Source organism: Aricia agestis, chromosome 2 (assembly GCF_905147365.1).
Source record: "Aricia agestis chromosome 2, ilAriAges1.1, whole genome shotgun sequence".
NCBI classification, from domain to species: Eukaryota; Metazoa; Arthropoda; class Insecta; order Lepidoptera; family Lycaenidae; genus Aricia; species Aricia agestis.
Genome location: NC_056407.1, coordinates 14,257,349 through 14,276,031, shown reverse-complemented (window position 1 = coordinate 14,276,031; position 18,683 = coordinate 14,257,349). Strand labels below are relative to the sequence as shown.

The following is an 18,683-nucleotide window of genomic DNA, read 5'->3' as shown; positions in this document are numbered from 1 at the left end:
GCCATCTGTTGAATCGTATTAGAACTAAAATGTTCATTCCATCGATATATTTCTGGATTTTTTATAATATTATACATAAAATATGTTTAAGATTTTTGAAATTTTATTTTAATACACATCCAAGACCCAGGATCATTGAAAACTTTTTGTTCCGCCTGCGGGACTCGAACCCAGGACCCCCGGGATGAGCGCTGGCCACGCGCAATGCGAATTCATTTTCATCGAAATTTTCATGGAAATAAGATATTTTCCCACATCAAAGTGTAGCCTATGTCCTTTCTCAGACTCTAGAATAACTGTATACAAAATTTCATTGCAATCGGTTCAGTAGTTTTGGCGTGAAAGCAAGACAGACAGACAGACAGACAGAGATACTTTCGCATTTATAATATTAGTATGGATTAACAAAAATAGAAACCGAGTTTCAAGGTGAAAACAATAATATTATTTCTTTCACATTTATAATATTAGTATGGATATGGTATGGATATTATGGATATGGATGTAAGTACCACTCTCCCTATACGTGGGTATTGGCAAGTAATACGTTTCACCTTCAGATGGCCAAGCAAAGGTTTTGGAGTTATTTTTAGTTTTATTTCGATTTACATTAGAAAATCCATTGTTTTCATCAGAAAATCCATTATATATATTATAAAAAACGAACATGTCTGTCTGTAACCTCTTACCGCTATAGATTTTGATACAATTTTTGACTTGAGTACCAAGAAAGGACGAGTTTTCAATTTTCATATAAAAAATTTAAGGTTCTTCCGCGATATACAAATTTCGGTACGACGAAGTTGCGGGCAACATGTCGTAAGTAATCTAATAATAATCTTGTATTATGTTAAGTACTCATATACGGTTTTGCTCGATTGAGCAATAAGTAACGTCAAGCAAAACCCGCGGCTCAGACTTTCGTCCACACATTCAGCATTGCTAGATAGTTTTACTCTAAATCGATACATTTATTAACGTGGGAGAGCCATGCTTCGGCACGAATGGGCCGGCTCGACCGAAGAAATACCACGTTCTCACAGAAAACCAGCGTGAAACAGCGCTTGCGCTGTGTTTCGCCGAGTGAGTGAGTTTACCGGAGGCCCAATTCCCTACCCTATCCCCCCCATTTCCCATCCCTTCCCATCCCTACCCTCCCCTATTACCCTATTCCCTCTTAAAAGGCCGGCAACGCACATGCAGCTCTTCTGATGCTGCGAGTGTCCATGGGCGACGGAAGTTGCTTTCCATGAGGTGACCCGTTTGCTCGTTTGCCCCCTTATTTCATTAAAAAAAAAAAAACCATCGAGCTGGCTCGATGCGAGCCTTCGAGCTGTCAGTTTTGCGGTCCACACAGTTATTATTACTCGATTTGGAGTAAAACTATTAAGCAAACCCGTATGTGAGAACTTATCATATTCTGTTATACTATTACCACAGTCTATAGAAAAAATATTTATTACGCTGTGCTATTACTACTTAGTTATTGTTTTCAGCAATACAATTGAGGTATAAACAAATCAATATATTAAGAACATAGTACTTACCTAATTGTAGTATTATATATTATTTATCTTAGGTATTATTGTAACTCGGCGTTGGTGCAAATAAGATAATTAATTAATTTATAAATTCAATAAACGCTGATATTTGTCTTATTTATAATAATTGAAATAAATAATTGCACGAGATAACGAGACGCAGCATATTAATATATTATAAAGTCACACGTAACTCGTAAAACCTTGCAACTTTACTCGCAATAAATATTGTGAACACTATTTATCTAAAGTATAATATATAAATAAATACATAATTATTATCTAATAATACTTAATGTGCAGGTGCGCAGCTTTCACTCGAAAGATAAGAATTAGGCGGGTCCACATCAAGCGAGCCGCCTCGCTCGAACAGCCCGAGCCATCGCTCACAAAGACACGATGGCACCGCACGTACGCACAGCCGTGGCCGCTTATGCTTTTATTTTGCTATACACAACTATAAAAAATATGAGAATCTCGTCTGTATGATCCTAACAAAGACTCCATTTTTTTAGATCCTTAACAGGAATATTCATTTTGCGGCTGATTTTTCTCCAAGAATCTTCCCTCATCCCTCTGTTAGAGTAATTGGGATCCCTGGCATCCCAAATCCATATTACATTTGCGGCGTATAAACTTATTACTTACTATATCGCCTCGTCACGTTGCGGTCAATTCAGACCGCAACGTGACGAGGCGAGGCGAGGCGCGACGCGAGGCGAGGCGCGACGCGACGCGAGGCGAGGCGCGACGCGAGGCGAGGCGCGACGCGAGGCGAGGCGAGGCGCGACGCGACGCGAGGCGAGGCGCGACGCGACGCGACGCGACCTAAATTTGTATGGATTTGACAGATGTCGTCAGCGTGAGACGTCTTGCGAATCTGTCAAATCCATACTAATTTAGAAATGCATCTACACGTCGCGTTGCGGTCTGAATCAACCCTTAGGTGTATTTGGGAAACAGAACACTTTTCATTCAACAATATATTTTATTATTTCATAAATTTAATTCTTACTCTTTTTAAAGGTAATCAATTCACCCACAAAATCAAGTAGGTATTTTTAGTAAAAACTTAGTTATAAAATCTGGTGACCCAAAGTAGATTATCTTGTGTGAACAGGGGCAGAAAAAGTGATCGGAATTTTCTTATCCTAGTTCCGATTTTTTCTTCATCTAGCAGTTATACTCGACGTTATCGGTCAACGACGACTTAGTTTTATAAATAAACATAGATTTTTTTTTCAATTATATGAAAACTACATATAAAATTATAAGAGAGGCGCGCGGAGTCTTTTCGACGCCGACGCCGAGACCAAAACAATTGAGCTCCTTGCTGCACAGGGGGTGCGGAGAGTAAGTGTAAGCAATTTATTTGGTAGATAGATAAATTATGAAAAGCTACTGAGAGAATGATACGGATTCAACGAGAAATATCGATAATATCAACGAAAATGTATTGAATGGAGTCGATTCGACGCCGCGCGACCGCTTGAAGGTTACAAAAAACACAATTTTTGCCTACTTTCGCTCTATTGCGGTACGGAACCCTTCGTGCGCGAGTCCGACTAGAACTTGACCGATTAATATTTTTTTTCACAATTTGTAAACTTCTTGTCCTGCTAAAAATAGTCTAGTACGCTGCCTACCTATATTGGATAAGCTCTGATATTAATCAATCTGTTTTTACGTCAACAAAAAACTTTGATATGTGGCTTTATATTTGTTTTATTAGATACTGAATGTCATTAACCATTGCTAATAAGACGTGTGGGCAGGTATTATTACAATAGGTACATAATGTAAGCCATACACGCTGCGGTCTACCGGAGAGGACACGAGGGGTGAGCCAAGATGAATTCTTAGTTATGTCTGCGCAGGGTCACTCGAAAGATAAGAATTGATTTTCGATTTTGCGCCGGTCGCCCGCGCCTGTGCACTGTGCAGGCTCAAAAAAACTGCACAGGTCTATTCCCACACACATTCCGGTCTACCTGCGCAGGTATACCTGCACACTAGGAGGACCTCTCCGGTAGACTGTAGCGTGTATGGCAGCTATTATAAGCGCAATAAAATAATAGTTATTTTTGAAATAAAAATAATCGGCTAAGTAGGAGTCGGACTCGTGCACGAAGGGTTCCGTACCGATGTAGAGCAAAAATAGGCCAAAAATTGTTTTTTTTTATGGGATGGGAGCCCGCCCTAAATAATTATTTTATTTTAATTTTATTATTAATTATTAAAGTATACATCATATAATTGAAGATTTTTTGAAAATTTCAAGTACCTACTTGCTAACATTTAATTGATATCTAGCAAAATTAGACAAAAAATCACGTTTGTTGTATGGGGGCACCCCTTAAGTATTAATTTTTAGGGTTCCGCACCCAAAGGGTAAAAACGGGACCCTATTAATAAGACTTTGTTGTATGTCCGTCTGTCCGTCTGTGTGTCTCCAGGCTGTTACTCAAGAACGGTAACAGCTAGAGAGTTGAAATTTTCACAGATTATGTATATCTGTTGCCGCGGGCTATAACAACAAATACTAAAAACAAAATAAAATTAATAATTAAGGGGGGCTCCTATAAAACCTAACACAAATTTTTCCTAATTTTACTCTATAATAGTACGGAACCCTCCATGCGCGAGTCCGACTTGCACTTGGCCGATTTTTTTTAGTATATTTTGTTTTTATACATACAGCGGCAACCGAAATACATAATCTGTGAAAATTTCAACTGTCTAGCTGTAGCGGTTCTTGAGATACAGCCTGGAGACATACCGATGCACAGACGGACAGACTGACAGGCAACGAAGTCTTAGTAATAGGGTCCCGTCTTTACCCTTTGGGTACGGAACCCTAAAAATAATATATTACTTATGTCTTTAAGACTAGATTATAGGCAACTTCCTTTTTAGAATTTGCGGCAAAGTAGCTCGATAGAGGTAGATGGCGCTCGATAGATATTTAGTATTTTACTTATCACCATAATATTTTATGGGGCTAGCAATTTTTTCATTAAAATGATTTTATCTGGAATTTATTATTTTGCGCAAAATCCCTTTCTATTCATAAGATTCCGAATACATCCATACTTACTAATAAATGCGAAAGTGTGTCAAACCGTCGAACCGATTTTGCTGAAATTTGGTGTGGAGATACTTTGAGTCCCGGGAAAGAAATCCCGAAAATATGTACGGTTCCCGCGTGATAAACGAGACACTTTTTACCAAATCGATCTAATAGGAGGTGACAGACAGACACCCAGCATATTAGTGTAAATAGTCCGCCCCACGCGTTGATAATATTATCATCATTGTCCTCATCCCCTGCAATAAAATTTATCTTTGGAATGTCACATTGGTGATATTGATATAATTACTTATTTATTATCGATATTATTATGATATTATTTTATTATTGTTAGGGTTCCGTACCCAAAGTGTAAAAACGGGACCCTATTACTGAGACTTCGATGTCTGTCCGTCTGTCCGTCTGTCTCCTGGATGTAACTTAAGAACGGTAAAAGCTAGAGAATTGAAATTTTCACAGATTGTGTATATCTGTTGCCGCTATAACAACAAATACTAAAAATAAAATAAAATAAATATATAAGGGATCCCATAGAATAAATGTGATTTTTTGGCATTTTTTGCTTTATATCAATAACTAGCTGTTGCCCGCGACTTCGTCCGCGTGGACTTCAGTTTATAGCGCGCGATGTCAACAAAATTGGTGTCAAAAGCTTTTATAAGAAAACCCTGGTACCCCTTAAATCAATACAGCTGTGCAGTGTGCACACAATAAGTATTTCATTTTTTTATATTAAACTTTATATTTTATGCCAAATTTTAAAGCATAATTAGCCCCCCAATTTACACAACTTTACCCATAAACTATCTATCGTTGATAGGTTTAAGGTTACGTCACTACTCACTGCACAGATAAAGTACTGAGTTATTTAATAACGTAGAATAGATAGAACAATCGAAAAAAATCGAAACTTGAATGTAAGATGATACCACCTCTTATAGAAAGACTTTTTTGAGCAAGCGTCAGCGCGATGTAGAAGACGCACGGCGCCATCTATTATGAATTTTTGGATCTAACTTAATTTCAACAAATTTACGCATTTTCACCCCCTTACAACGCTTTTTTCCAGTAAAAAAGTAGCCTATGTCCTTTCTCAGGCTTTAGAATATCTGTATACAAAATTTCATTACAATCGGTTCGGTAGTTTTGGCGTTTGGCATGAAAGCGAGACTGACAGACAGACAGACAGACAGAGATACTTTCGCATTTATAATATTAGTATAGATTATGTGCACACTGAACAGCTGTTTTTGGGTATTTTGATTAATTAAGGGCCGCGCTACCTTTCCGGTGTAGCGCGGCCCTAAGGGGTACCACTTACCAGGGTTTTAAAAAGTTTTTAAATTTGACACAAATTTTGTTGACACTGCGCGCTATAAACTAAAGTCCACGCGGACGAAGTCGCGGGCAACAGCTAGTTATGAATAAAACAATATATAATAAAGTAGGAATGATTAGTTCTGTTACAATGAAGTAAAAAATAAAACGCCACCTGTTTTCATATATTAGAATTAAAATGTTGATTGCATTGACATATTTTCTGGATGGAATATAGGCCAACACGGTACACTGGAACTCCTTTATTTTAGAGCGCCTCAGTGTTATCAACTTGTTACATATATTAGAAATGCAGTAGGAGTTCTATAAGATAATATAGATTAATTATTATTATACCAAGTGATAATATTATTAAACATAATATTCTAACGTATTAAAAACTATAAACAAAAACATAATAAGTATGATTAGTTCTAAAACGCCATCTGTTGAATCGTATTAGAACTAAAGTGTTCATTGCATCGATATATTTCTGGATTTTTTTATAATATTATACATAAAATATATTTAAGGTTTTTGAAATATTATTATGATACATATTATATAATATTTACTACACATCCAAGACCCAGGAACATTGAAAACTTTTTGTTCAACCTGCGGGACTCGAACCCAGGACCCCCGGGATGAGCGCTGGCCACGCGCAATGCGAATTAATTTTCATCGATATTTTCATGGAAATAAGATATTTTCCGACATCAAAATGTAGCCTATGTCCTTTCTCAGGCTCTAGAATAACTGTGTACAAAATTTCATTGCAATCGGTTCAGTAGTTTTGGCGTGAAAGCGAGACAGACAGACAGACAGAGATACTTTCGCATTTATAATATTAGTATGGATGGCAACAGGTAGGTTTATGATTTTTTCTCAAAGTCCTTAGTTATATGTGTACTAATTAATAAATATTAAATTTATTAATTATAGAAAAATAAAATAAAAAATAGTGGAGCTTCCATACAAAAACACAATTTTTGGCCTAATTTTGCTCTATAAAATGGTACGGAACCCTTCGTGCGCGAGTCCGACTCGACTTGGCTGATTTTTTCTGTTTATTGGCCCTGCACGAAACTTGATCTTGAAGCAATTTTGACATAAACTTGGCGATACAATGCAATGCATGCAGTAGATTAGATAACCTTTGCTAGTCATAATTGAATTTATGATAAACTGTCTCTAATCTTTATTTATATACATATAAATAAAAATGACGTGTCAAGTTGTTTGTCCGCGACAGACTCCTAAATTATTGAACAGTTTAATATAAGGTAAACCCGACCAATAGACAAAGATGTGAGTAGAAGAATGAGAATTAGTAAAGTTCGGAAATTCTCAAGGAACGACATGGTTGAATTGTGTAAGTAATTAAATTAAGAAATTTAAAAAAAACCCCCGCCAAACAACTTTAAAAAGTAATGAAATAATATATTTTACTAACTTTAAGTTTAAATAATCCCTAAGTGTAAAGTGATATTTTAGTCCATAATTGTTGTCACGGTGTGTCGGGGGACCGCTAACAACTTTAAAAAGTAATGAAATAATATACTTTACTGACCATAAGTTTAAATAATTCCTAAGTGTAAAGTGATATTTTAGTCCATAATTGTTGTCACGGTGTGTCGGGGGACCGCTAGGCGCTAACAGTGTCTTTTGCATTTTGTATTGCCATGTCACTGATTGTCTCGATTCGGTTCGCTGTGAACTGACCCTTAAACTATAATGTTATGTGAAACAAACATCTACATTAGCGGTCCCCCGACACACCTTGAGAACAATTATGGACTAAAATATCACTTTACACTTAGGAATTATTTAAACTTAAGGTCAGTAAAGTATATTATTTCATTACTTTTTAAAGTTGTTTGGCGGGGGTTTTTTAAATTTCTTAATTTAATTACTCAACTATTTCATATTAAAGTGGTAATAAAATTAAATTAAGAAATTTGAAAAAACCCCCGCCAAACAACTTTAAAAAGTAATGAAATAATATATTATGTTACTTACTGACTTTAAGTTTAAATAATTCCTAAGTGATATCCCACCAAAAACATTTTCATGTAAAAATGTTGCCAAGATGAGAACATTTATAGTTTGTCGTGTCAAAAAGTAGTGAGATCTCATGTAGAGCCAAGTTTCTAACCTTACATACTCAGTCCTAAATCTAAAAACCTTAATTTTACACTAAAGCGCGGCAAAATATTTGATAATAATATAATGTGTCAGCCGCACGAGAAGAATCTAAAAACTCTACACATTAGTCAAAATCGGTGGCCTGGCCATTTTTCATTAGTTACTTACGGTATATTAAGTTCAAAGCCCTGACGAATAACAAAATGGCCAAGCCACCGATTTTGACTAATGTGTAGAGTTTTTAGATTATATACCTTTACTTTGGGTTCATAATATGGAGCTCGGCTTCTATGGAATCCAGGTGATGCTGCAGCAGCAGCATGCAAGAATTTATTGGTTATCTACGTCTTACTAGTTGTCGCAATTAAAATGAGCCCAAACACGAAACCATTGCTTTAAATTGGTGAGGAGTTGGGTATCCATTAATGGTTGAATTACCAGGTGATGCTGCAGCACCGACCTGGAACTTTCCATTAATGTGTAAACTGTAAATATTCATAAATGTCACGAACTAGAATGCAATAAAGCCCACCAAACGACTGCAAGTTGCTAATCGGCCCTTCATGAACCAGATGAACCGCGATTTTTCAGCACGGAGCAGGCTGATGATGATGAACTATAGCTAAAAACACTCTCAATTAAGTCAGCTTTCAAACAAAAAAGACTAGATCAAAATCGGTCCACCCGTTTGGATGCTACGATGCCACAGACAGATAGACAGACAGACAGACAGACAGACAGACAGACAGACCGACAGACAGACACGTCAAACTTATAACACCCCTCTTTTTTGTCGGGGGTTTTTAAATTTCTTAATTCGTTTTTTTTTTGTTGGTTTAAGTTTTACCATTTATGAGGTATAAAAAAACTGCTTGCTAGACATCGTCCAAACCAAATTTCGTTGGTAGTTTTTATAGTAATGTACATTATATACTATTTTTAGACTTATCATGCCCCTACTTTAGAAGTTAGAGGGGGGGGGGGGGGGGGGGACGGACGGACACACATTTTACCACTTTGGAAGAGTCTCTCTCGCAAACTATTATGGTTAGGTTAGGTTAGGTTAGATCCATAGATATCCCACACGTATAGGTTAAATGAAAAAAAAAATTGTTTCAGTTGTGCCTATGGGGACCCCTAAATTTTTTTATATTTTTTCCATTTTTGTATCAAAATCTTAATGCGGTTCACAGACTACATCTATTTGCCAATTTTCAATAGTATAGCTCTTATAGTTTCGGAGAAAAGTGGCTGTGACATACGAACAGACAGACATACAGACAGACATGACGAATCTATAAGGGTGGTTTGGTGGTTTTTTGCCATTTGGCTACGGAACCCTAAAAAGGGGTTATCAATTCGACGCGTATGTATATAATATTTCCAGAATTGCCCAGTTATGTTATCCTAGTCTAGTTTTGATTGTCTGAACAAATGTGCCAAATTTTATAACTGTATGAATGTATGTTTTTGTGTTCGCATATCTCCGGAACTACGAATCCGATTTAAGTAATTATTCTTTTTTGTTAGGGTAAAACGAAGAGTAAAAACGGGACCCTATTACTGAGACTTCGATGTCTGTCCGTCTGTCTGTCTGTCTCCAGGCGGCAGGCTGTAACTCAAGAACCTCTATAACAACAAATATAACTAAAAATAAAAAGTTAATATTTAAGTTTATTTTTATTCCCATACAACAAACGTGATTTTTTTGCTCGATATCAATAATGGCAACAGATAGGGACTTGAAATTTTCACAAAATAATGTGTACTTTAATAATTAATAATAAAGTTTTAATAAAATAAATATTTAATTTATTTTCCTATACATTTTTTTTCTCTCTATAGATAATGGTACGGAACCCTTAACGCGCGAGTCTATTGTACTAGATATTATTCAACTTATGGAACACTACAAGTTTCCTCAAAATCGGTTCAGTAGTTTTTGAGATAAGGCAATTTTAATTCTCAATTACGTACAATTTTGAAGTCGGTTTTATCTTTTTAAAACCATTATTACATTTGGACGTAGGAAACTAATAAACGTCTTTATTTTTATGGGGCTGCTTCCCTGTAGTGTTAACTAAAGATAGGATATCAGTACCAATCATGGTTATATCTAGGGTTATCTTATCTTATCCTGGTGTGTAGTGAATAGTGAAATAGTGATATAATATTTGGACTTGGACAATTTTATTTTTGGCATGTTGGGCGTGGTTTCTTCTCGGAAGTTAGTATGAATCAAGTACTACTCAGGATTGGATCACGAAAAGAATCTTGACTAAAGCGACAATTATACAAGATGTTAGTGTAAGCACCGTTATCCTTGAAACCATCAAATGAGCCCGTCAAAATGAACAACTTTTTCTATGAAAAAAATGCTGGTATATTTTTTAGAGAGTATTAACTAAATCTTTTCGATAACGTGCTATTTTATTTTTAAAGCAAAAGTGCACGGGTTTCTCCCTTTAGAATGTTTTTAAGAGATACGATAGCAACGAAAGCAATCGTCTCTATTGTTGTTAATTGATGCCTTTATACACGTCGGACTGATCGCAGGCCGACCTGACCGGACTCGTTTTGTGCATTCCCGCCTGTCGAATCCGGCCGATATCAGTCTGACCGGATTAGTCTCCCTTTCTCGGGATTTAGATTTTAAGTCGTTGCTTTAATGAAACCATCATACGTTTTTTACTAAAATAATTTCTTGCTACAAAAAAAGACACAATGCCAATTCTTTATGAGGTTAATCAGAGGATTATGTTTCACGACTAAATTCGAACACTATTCGTTTAATCAAATGCGACAAATTCGGCTGTTTATTGATTCGTCCTCGGTATTAGTGAAAATGTACTTATGCGTAGGTAATTTCATATTTTTAACCGACTTCCAAAAAGGAGGAGGTTATATTATGTTCTTATTGTTCGTCTGTGTATGTTCAACGAGCACTTCGCATTTTGTGGACCGATTTACAAGATTTTTTCACTTTTGTATAGGTTATGAATCGAATTTGGTACCATGTTCATAAAAGTCACTGACTTGATGATGAGATCCTTTTAAGTAATCGAGGATTGGTTTCACCACTTAAAAGAAGTTAGTAAAAGGATTTATGCAACCTGGTTCTCTGTCTGTCGCCTGCGTTACCTCTTACCTGTCAATTCTGGATTATGCTGATGCATGTTTGACCAATATCACCGAGGATCAATCAAATAAGCTCGAGCGACTTCAGAATCTTGCAATCAGATTTATCTTCGGATTAAAGAAATTCGATCACGTGTCTGAATATCGAAAACGTCTGAAGTGATTACCCATACATTTTCGTCGAGATGCTCGTATCCTATCGCTTGTGTATTGTATTATAATATATGATCCCAGTTTACCCCTACTAGAGATCGCCCAATGGTCGAAATTCGACCTTAGTTTCAACGACATTAGGACTACTACCAATGTTTTGTAAATTATTTTTAACAAAAAATTAAAACTGACTTCCAGGGTAAAAACAATAATAATATTTATAATGAACAAAAAAGTGTTAAATAATTCTTACTCTTTAATGTGCCTTATGCATATCTCTCCTAAACCTCAACTATTTATTTATATCTACACAATCTTCATTATTTTATTTACTAATCCATACTAATATTATAAATGCGAAAGTATCTCTGTCTGTCTGTCTGTCTGTCTTGCTTTCACGCCAAAACTACTGAACTGATTGCAATGAAATTTTGTACACAGTTATATTAGAGTCTGAGAAAGGACATAGGCTACATTTTGATGTGGGAAAATATCTTATTTCCATGAAAATATCGATGAAAATGAATTCGCATTGCGCGTGGCCAGCGCTCATCCCGGGGGTCCTGGGTTCGAGTCCCGCAGGCGGAACAAAAAGTTTTCAATGTTCCTGGGTCTTGGATGTGTATTAAAATAAAATTTCAAAAATCTTAAACATATTTTATGTATAATATTATAAAAAATCCAGAAATATATCGATGCAATGAACATTTTAGTTCTAATACGATTCAACAGATGGCGTTTTATTTTTTACTTTATTGTAACATAGAACTAATCATACTTATTTAAGTTAGTATGTTTTTGTTTATAGTTTTTAATACGTTAGAATATTATCTATACTAATATTATAAATGCGAAAGTATCTCTGTCTGTCTGTCTGTCTGTCTCGCTTTCACGCCAAAACTACTGAACCGAAAGTAATGAAATTTTGTCACAGATAGTCTAAAGCCTGAGAAAGGACATAGGCTACTTTTTAACTGGAAAAAGGGGTTGTAAGGGGGTGAAAATGCGTAAATTTGGTCAAATTAAGTTAGTTCCAAAAACTTAAAACAGATGGCGCCAAGAGTCCCCTAGATCGCGCTATTGCTTGCTCATGGGTATTTCTATAAGAGGTGGTACCATGTTAAGGTAGATTTCTGGTTTTACGATTCTTTCCATTGTTATACACGTTAATATTAACTAATAACTCACCTACCAACTTAGATATCAAATTCAAAAACAACAGCGCCAAAACTACTGAACCGATTGTAATGAAATTTTGTACACAGATAGTCTAAAACCTGAGAAAAGACATAGTCTACTGCTTACTGGAAAAAGGGGTTGTAAGGGGGTGTTTATGCGTAAATTTGTTCAAATTAAGTTAGTTCCAAAAACTGGAACAGATGGCGCCAAGAGTCGCCTAGATTGCGCTATCGCTTGCTCATATGTATTTCTATAAGAGGTGGTACCATGTTGAGGTAGATTTCTGGTTTTACGATTCTTTCGATTGTTATACACGTTAATATTAACTAATAACTCACCTACCAACTTAGATATCAAATTCAAAAACAACAGCGCCAAAACTACTGAACCGATTGTAATGAAATTTTGTACACAGATAGTCTAAAACCTGAGAAAAGACATAGTCTACTGCTTACTGGAAAAAGGGGTTGTAAGGGGGTGTTTATGCGTAAATTTGTTCAAATTAAGTTAGTTCCAAAAACTGGAACAGATGGCGCCAAGAGTCGCCTAGATTGCGCTATCGCTTGCTCATATGTATTTCTATAAGAGGTGGTACCATGTTGAATTAATATTTCGATTGTTATACATGTTATTAATTAACTCACGTACCAACATAGATATGAGAAACAACAGTCTACCAATAATAAATACTAAATAGTTTATGGGTATTGACTATTGGGCAAAGCTAAAGTTGTGTAATGCATTATGCAGCTAAGTTGTGTAGCGCTAAATAAGCTTTAGGTATAAAAAAGTTTAATTAAAAAAAAAAAACATTATGTGCACACTACACGGCTGTTTTGGGTATTTTGATTTAAGGGGTACCAGGGTTTTAAAAAGCTTTTGACACCAATTTTATTGACACCGCGCGCTATAAACTGAAGTCCACGCGGACGAAGTCGCGGGCAACAGCTAGTTAATTATATTATAATTATATACTAATTACTGATATTACTAATTTACTAATAATATTATAAGTGCGAAAGTGTGTCTGTCTGTTACCTCTTAACGCCTAAACTGCTGAACAGATTTTGCTGAAATTTGGCATGGATAATTCCATATACCCTTAAGAGTCCCGAAAAAGGACATAGGCAGTGGCGTAAATGTAAGATCCGGAGCCCGTAGCAAATCGATGGGGCTCTATCAGTAAAAATCGTCACGTTAATAATAAAACAATATGTACTTAAAAAATGTGGCCATTTTGGGCCGAAGTCCCGTGGCATTTTGCCAGCCCTATAGTTACGGGCGTCATCTAGTAAATATGTATAATATATTATGAAGATTGAGTTCAGAAATAGTTGAGGTTTAGCCGAATTCGGAAAAAGGCACTATTAGATAGGAAAAATTATTTTATACTTTTTAGTTCATATTATAAGGATGTTATTATTGTTTTTACCTTGGAAGTCGGTTTAATTTTTGTTTAAAAATAATAATTTTACTCTTTTTAGTTACCTACTAACCATCGCGTAAGTATATTTAATATTCTACGTATCTTAATTCTTATTACAATTTGTTAAGAGTCAGACGTCGTCACTGGAACCTTTCATGAAGTAGACAAACCCAAATATTCCAGCAGAGCGCTGGCCGCTGAGTATCACATTTTACCTCTTTCTTTTTTCATACAAATGAAAGAGAAGACATTACATTTTAACAAGCTGTTAAGACGTAGGGGGTATTGGGACTAAATCTCTAATTTTATCTCCTTTAAAATATTATAGTATATTATTATACAAAAAAGCTCAGATAAACTTTTCTCAAAAATCAACCCCTGTCAAATGACAGGCCGAAATGTGACCCTCGTTAGTATGGCGAAAATACTTCAACCCCTTAATATTATCTTAATCTTGGTAAATGTTTACAAACCTACCCCAATTTATTTGACAAACTACTACAAAAGAAAGCCGACGGAGCTAAGAGTGTTGTGGTCTAAGTTCCAACCTAACCTAACCTACTTTTGGACTTTCTGGATTGTGTTTGTTTTTGTTTTGGCGGGGGCTGCGCCCCCCGAGCCCCCCCTTTCGGTATCCGTGGCTGAGTAGTTAAGTAAGACCCACTCATCACAGCCTTGAGATGCCTTAAAATACTTCGTAAACATCAGAAAACAAACGAAAATCTCAAATGCGAATTTCTTCTAAACGTAGAGTTTATTGGCGGTGGAAACGGTAAGTAGGAGTTTTTCTCATCCAAAACAATCCTCCTTAACCCATGTCACAAACATTTAATTGACGTAGGTTCCTAAACCTTAGCCAAATTTTTCTAAGTATTTTCGCCATACTAACAAGGGTCACATTTCGGCCTGTCATTCGACAAGGGTTGATTTTTGAGAAAAGTTCATTTGAGCTTTTTTGCTTCCCTTGGCGCCCCCTATATATTGGTATAATAAAAACGACAAAAATACAACCCCCTATGACCAATAGGGGGTTGTATTTTTGTCGTCAAAATTTTTCTAAGTATTTTCGCCATCGAGGTTCATATATCGGCTTGTATCTGGCCGGGGGTTGATTTTTGAGGAAAGTTTAGCTGAGCTTTCTTACTCCCCTTGGCGCCCCCTATCGATTGGTGTATTCAAAGGGGGTGGTTATAAGAGGTTAAAATTTTGACGAAAAATTTTTGTAAGTCTTTTTTCCATAGTGCCCCGTTTCCTTCAGTCCAACCCAAATGTGTGCCTTACGCTCTGGAGTAAAGGTTGAATTTGTTACTTATGTTCAATTTTGTGGTACATGAACTTGGTTTTTTTGTATTAAAATCGCTTTGAAATGTACCAAATAAATAAGGACATAACGTGATGACTGATGATATTTTATAGTGTTGTGTGTATATTGTATCCATATACAACCATGTGAGTTGTGACATTGGTGACCCTGACATGGTAGTGATGATGATGATGATGATGATGATGAATGTTATTTGCATAGTAGCATATGCTTTCAGTTCTTAAAACAACGCCTAAATCCCCAAACTTGTATCTATAAGGAATCCGGAGTTCTCTTAGTATCTTCGGAACCATAGTATACCTTGCGTTTTGGTAGCATATGCTTAGGATGCTTCTCGTAAAACCAAAATCACCATATGTTTCCATATAAATTTTGAGAAGTTCCCTCGATTACTCATGGATCCCATCATCAGATCACCACTTTTGTGAAAATGGGACCAAATTGGAGTGAAACCTAATATAACAAAACAAAAATTTTGAAAATCGGTTCACAAACGGCGGAGTAGTGGTCGAACATACAAAAATAAAAAATAATAAAAAAATATCCACAGCCGAATATATAACCTCCTCGTTTTTTGGAAGTCGGTTAAAAATAACTTGCACGTGATGTTTAAGAAATATTCATGCGAGAGCATGATTAATAATCGGCATGTTGATTTCGCGCTTCAATGAAAAAAACTAAAATCCATTTTCAATTTGTTACCTTGTTGTCAACAGACTTCAACCATAAGTAAAAGAGTATAATTCGTATGTATAGGCTTGTCACTCAAAAATCTGTCATCTTTCATAGTGTGTGTGTTGTAGAGTGTGTAATGTTTTATTTGTTAAAAAAATGTATGATAAAAGCATAATTTCAAAATAATATTGGCTCGATGCACTCCTTTGCCATATAAACTACAACTGTGCCATTCACCTACGTTTTCCCATTTTTCGACAAAAGGGATACAAAGTTTTTGGCTCACGTATTAATATATAGATTTTGATTCATATAGGTAATCTTAACAATAGATTTGTATTCTTTTGTTTGCACACGCACACTTATCTCTTCTGCAATTTCACCTTCGCTCCTGGTTGCCTGGAAGAGATTGCTACCTAGTAATAAGGCCGCCATTGTGACACCTATCAAATGTCCTATGTATTATTTTTGTTTTTATATTTGTATTCTCTCTGTATTGTGTGCACAATAAATAATATTTGAATTTGAATTGAATTTGATGAAGTGGGAAAGTAACATTTTACAAAATGTTAGTTTCCCACTTCATCCACTCATGTGGATGAAGTGGAAAACTAAAGTAGTCTAGCTATAAAAACTAAAGAAGTCTAGCTATAGCGGTTTTTGAGATACGGCCTGGTGACAGACAGACGGACGGCAGACATCGAAGTCTTAGTAATTACCCTTTGGGTACGGAACCCTAAAAATAATAATATAATATAGTACATTACATTAATAAACAATTAATAATACTAACTTCTTCGTCATGTTAAAACTATGTATTAACTATACATAGTTTTAACATGACGAAGTTAAGTACTAGCTGTTGCCCGCGACTTCGTCCGCGTGAACTTCAGTTTATAGCGCGCGATGTCAATAAAATTGGTGTCAAAAGCTTTTATAAAAAAACCCTGGTACCTCTTAAACGCCAATATAATAATTACTAGAGATCGCCCAATGGTCGAAATTCGACCTTAGTTTTAACGACATTAGGACTATTACCTATATTTTGTAAAAAAATATTGACTTTATCATATTTTTTTCAACTCTTGTCTCTGGAACTCAGCTGATCTCAGACTGGCTGTGTAAGCATATTGTCTAATAGTATCTAAGATTCAATAAAAAAAAACTATAATCCATTTTCAATTTGTCACCTTGTTGTCAACAGACTTCAACCATAAATAAAAGAGTATAATTCGTATGTATAGGCTTGTCACTCAAAAATCTGTCATTTTTCCTAGTGTGTGTGCTGTAAATATTTTATTTGTTAAAAAAATGTGTGATGAAAGCATAATTTCAAAATAATATTAGCTTGATGCACTCCTTCACCATATAAACTACTAGCTGTTGCCCGCGACTTCGTCCGCGTGGACTTCAGTTTATAGCGCGCGATGTCAACAAAATTGGTGTCAAAAGATTTTATAAAAAAAACCCTGGTACCCCTTAAATCAAACAGCTGTGCAGTGTGCACATAATATTTCATTTTTAAAATTAAACTTTATATTTTATGCCAAATTTTAAAGCTTATTTAGCCCCCCAATTACCTACACAACTTTACCCATAAACTATTTATCATTAAGGTTACGTCACTGTATATAATATAAAGTACTGACTTACTAAATAACGTAAAAAACAATTAATAACAATCGAAAATCAAACGTATGATGATACCACCTCTTATAGAAAGATGTTGGGCAAGCGTTAGCGCGATGTAAGAGACGCACGGCGCCATCTAGTATGAATTTTTGGAACTAACTTAATTTGAACAAATTTTCGTATTTTCACCCCCTTACAACCATTTTTTCCAGTAAAAAAGTAGCCTATGTCCTTTCTCAGGCTTTGGACTATCTGTATACAAAATTTCATTACAATCGGTTCGGTAGTTTTGGCGTGAAAGCGAGACAGACAGACAGACAGACAGAGATACTTTCGCATTTATAATATTAGTATAGATAACTGTGCAAAATTTCATTCACCTACGTTTCCCCATTTTTCGTCAAAAGGGATATGTCGCAGGGAAAAGAAGATATCAGGGATATCCCGAAATCCCTAGGGATATCACGAAATCGCGGTAGATACCGAATATTCTTGTTTCTTACGTCTTCTTACTAAACAAATCTAGTGATATGTCATTTCACTAAACTAAATCTAGTGAAATGTCAGAAAAGCGGATACCGCCGAATAAAAATCGAGCTACGCATTTCTCTCGCTCGCTCTAATACCCTATCACTATCTTATGGGGGCGACTAACCCTAAATTGACGATTTTATAATTAATTTTTATACTTGCGTTATATATTGAGTTATTAAGCACGGTTATGGCAATATATGAAAAATTCGTGAAAATTAGATGCATCTTTGTGATCGAGAAAATTTTAAGATATCGTGTTTTTGCTAGGTCTGATTCTCGGAAATATAATGTAGTACCTATGTCTACAAAATGAAACAATTCGGGGCTTATTTTCAAGTATAAAAATGAATTATAAAATCGTCAATTTAGGGTTAGTCGCCCCCATAAGATAGTGATAGGGTATTAGAGCGAGCGAGAGAAATGCGTAGCTCGATTTTTATTAGGCGGTATCCGCTTTTCTGACATTTCACTAGATTTAGTTTAGTGAAATGACATATCACTAGATTTGTTTAGTAAGAAGACGTA

At 35.7% G+C, this 18,683-nt stretch overlaps 1 protein-coding gene across 3 annotated transcripts in view; it reads right to left on the bottom strand.

The window, feature by feature from the left end:
* Window positions 1-18,683, bottom strand: part of LOC121736934 (protein croquemort-like) — an 87,240-nt gene that overhangs the window by 50,282 nt on the left and 18,275 nt on the right. Inside the window, exon 1 of one of the 3 annotated variants that reach the window (XM_042128424.1) lies at window positions 1,548-1,570. The exons of the other annotated variants lie outside the window; for them this stretch is intronic. The gene's annotated coding sequence lies outside the window, so the exon portion shown is untranslated. Of the gene's footprint in view, window positions 1-1,547; window positions 1,571-18,683 lie in introns of those variants that run through there. 3 annotated transcript variants of the gene reach the window in all.